At 39.8% G+C, this 3,752-nt stretch overlaps 1 pseudogene; it reads right to left on the bottom strand.

Annotated features, from left to right (window-relative positions):
• Positions 1–1,855: 1,855 nt before the first annotated feature.
• LOC112818173 (olfactory receptor-like protein OLF4) lies at positions 1,856–2,838 on the bottom strand (annotated as a pseudogene).
• Between the last annotated feature and the right edge of the window lie 914 nt (positions 2,839–3,752).

The following is a 3,752-nucleotide window of genomic DNA, read 5'->3' on the forward strand; positions in this document are numbered from 1 at the left end:
TTTCTCAGAGATGTCCCCAATTCACCACTTATCTCTGTATCCATATGCTTTGCAATGTGACTGTGAAGCTCCTCTCATGGAGAGGTGGAGTCTGTTTCTCCACCTCTGAATCTGGACTGAATTTAGTGTTTCATTTGCCTTGACTAATAGCGTATGCTGAAAATGACAGTGTGCCTCAAGGGGCCTTGGTATGTTTCTGCTCCTCTCTTGTAACCCTGCTTTGTAATGCATGTATACAAGTCCAGGCTAGCGGGCTGTAGGAGGAGAAAACATGTGGAGCAGAGCCCCATTACTCTAACGATGGCCAACCTAGACCAACCTATCGTTAGCAAGACCCCAAATGTGAGAACACAGCCATGGTTAGCTGAGCACTTCCAGCTGACCCACAGCTGAACACAGCCTCGTGAGGAGACCAGCAGAGACCAGAAGACTTCCCCAACGTAGTCCCCCATGCGATTTTGTAAAAAAGCATTATCTTATACCTTTTACATTTGGCATGGCTTGTCAGGCAGCAATAGCTGACTGATACAATAGTCAATGTAAACAGATCTGAGAATATTAAGAATAATCTACTGCTTCTTATTTTTGACATTTGTTCTGATATTTGAAAGGAATATTCATAATGGCTTGGTTATTCATATTTATTACAGGTAACTACACTAAAAAGTAACTACCATGGAGATTCCCTTCCAGGTAACTGGTAGAGGTTGGAAAGACCTGTATGTTTTTACAGGAATAACTTGTGGGACCCTCAGCCACAACTTTCCATTCCCAGGGCGTTACTGGGCAGGAATTCAAGCTCTTGACTGAGTCATCCTTTAATCATAGGATTGAAGAGAATTTAGAGCATAAAAAAGGTGAAGAAATTAATGACAGTGAACAGACCAATTGTTCACTCACTCACACTATAAGTTTTATGACATTTTTAAAGGGAAGGGAATTTAAGTTTAGGGTAATGGAAGGAGCAATATTTGAGGGAGGGCTTGACATTTTCAATTAGAAACAGCAAAATCATCCTGTTAAATAATACAAAATCTGCCACTCAATTCTTCACTCCAATTAATAGAACCCTTTAAACATGGACACCAAATATCCCACACTTCAATGTGTAGATGTTCATCATCAAAAACACATTTTCCATAATAAAATATGGTGTGATAGAAAATGTTAGTTTATCATATTTCAGGTCTTCTCTGATACTGAGCCCATGTTAAGTCAATTGGTTTATGCAAATTTGCCTTTCTACAGATTACACTGGGAGGGTGTTTTTCATAAGCAATTTTTGCCTTACTATTCTGTGCCAGGGATACTATGGCTGCTGAGCTGATAAGAGAACAGGATCCTAATGAGGATCATAAAGCCCCATGACTAGCTACAAAACAAACTCATACGTTAAAGTCTCTATTATTAAGAAAAGCAGTTAAGGTAGTAACCTAGAACGGAATGGCAGACACAGTGAAAAACAGTGATTTCAGAATTGCCTCTACAATAAAATTCTAAAAATTGCCTCAGTTGCCAATGTATTTTATTTCATAAAACTAGTACAGTTCATCACTATATGAGGCAAATGGTAATCTCCAAAATGTTTCTGATTCAAGGTTGGACTAACTTTGGAAGTTACGAAGACAAAAGGAAAAACTGTTGGGTATCAGAAGGAGCAGAAAATTCAACAAAGGGAGTAATTTAAATTTTAAATTTAAGTTCATCTCTTAAAGATGAACTTCAGAAAAATTTAAACTCCAAGATATAAATAGAGGGATGAAGTTCTGCTTTCATGATCTTATTAAAGAATCACAATTTCTGGCTGTTAGGCATTATGCCAGCAATCAAAGGTAGTAGTTGAAAAATGGCCCTTTTATGGCTTCCCCCTCTAAAATACATTTAGAGCCCACTTTATGTCTTTGTTCCTCAGGCTGTAGATGAAGGGGTTCAGCACGGGCGTCACCAATGTGTACATCACCGAGTCTACTGCACCTGAGTGGGAGCTCTGGGGAGGAGCAGAGCTAAGGTACACTCCGAGCCTTGTACAATAAAATAAGGAGACAATTGACAGGTGTGATGCACAGGAGGAAAATGCTTTTTATTTCCCCTGAGCTGATGAGATCCCACGTATAGAGGAAACTACCTTAGAGTATGACTAAAGGATCCCAGCCAGGGGAGCACCACCCAGCCACAGTGCTGTAAAATTCATCACCACGTTATGAAGAAAGGTATTAGAACATGCAAGTTGGATCATCTGATGAAGTTCACGGAAATAGTGGGGGATTTCCATCTCCATACAGAAGGACAGCCGCAACACCATTAAGGTTTGTAACAAAGAATGCAGGACGCTCATGATCCAGGACACCAGAAGCAGTAGTGAACAGAGCCAAGGGTTCATGGTGACCATGTAGTGCAGGAGGTGACGGATGGCCACAAAGCGGTCGTAAGCCATCACAGTCAGGAGGAAGTTGTCCACACCTGCAAAAAGTATGAAAAAGTCCATCTGCATGATGCAGCTTTCGTAAGTTATGACTTTTCTCTGTTTTTGTATATTCAGCAGCATCTTGGGGACAGTGGTGGAGGTGAAACAGTTGTCTACAAAAGACAGGTTGGTGAGGAAGAAGTACATGGGTGTGTGGAGGTGGGAGTCTGAGCTGAGGGCCAGGATGATGAGCAGATTCCCAAGTATGGTGACCAGGTACCTGAACAGGAACAGCCCGAAGATGAAGGGTTGCAGTTCTGGTTCTTCCAAAAATCCCAGAAGAAGAAATTCTGAAATTTGTGTATCATTCTCTCGTTCCATGTAGTCAATATGACTAGCAAAATAAGAGAAAACAACATGACATAATCATGCATTACTAACATGGTAGATACATTATTGTTTATGTTCTGCATTAAGAAATTTATTGTTTATATTTGTGTATGGAACATGATAAAAGCACTAAAAACTAGGAATAAAAGGAAACTGTCCCACCCTAAGGCCATTTATGAAAACCCACAGTAAGCATGGTACTCCATGGGGATACAGTGAACATTTTTCCTCTTTGATCAGGAACAAGGCATGGATGCCTGATTTCACAACTCTTCTACTCAACACAACACTGGAAGTTCTAGCCAGAGCAATTGTATGGGTTAGCCCAGCAATGGGTATTAAGGAGGGCACATATTGCAATGAGCACTGGGTGTTATACGCAGACAATGAATCATGGAACACTACATCAAAAAATAATGAAGTACTCTATGGTGACTAACATAACATAAAAAAAAAAGAAAAAGAAATAAATGGCATCCAAACTGGAAAGGAAGAAATAAATTTATGAATGCAGATGATGTGATCTTATATGTAGAAAATCCTAAAGATGCCACAAGAACACTCATAGAAAGAATAAATTAATTCGGCCAAGTAACTGGAAACAAAACCAACCCTCAAAAAATCAGTTGCATCTCTACATACCAACAGTGAACAAGGAAGGAAAGTGAGAAGGAAATAAAATCCTTCCTTTTATGTGACATCCAAATGAATAAGGCTGTCACCTCACACCAGTCAGAATGGCTAGTATAAAAATGACAAGACATAACAAGTGTTGGTGAGGACGTGGAGAAAAGGGACCCCTCATGCACTGTTGGTGGGAATGCAAACTGGTGCAGCCACTGTGGATACAGTATGGAAGTTCCTCAAAAAATTAAAAAGAGAAATGCCACATGATCACGTAATTCCACTACTGCGTATTTACCCAATGAAGACAAAAACACTAATTTGAAATCAAATA

This window comes from Callorhinus ursinus, unplaced genomic scaffold (assembly GCF_003265705.2).
Source record: "Callorhinus ursinus isolate GAN/ISIS: 27379988/994484 unplaced genomic scaffold, GSC_fseal_2.0 scaffold2691, whole genome shotgun sequence".
NCBI classification, from domain to species: Eukaryota; Metazoa; Chordata; class Mammalia; order Carnivora; family Otariidae; genus Callorhinus; species Callorhinus ursinus.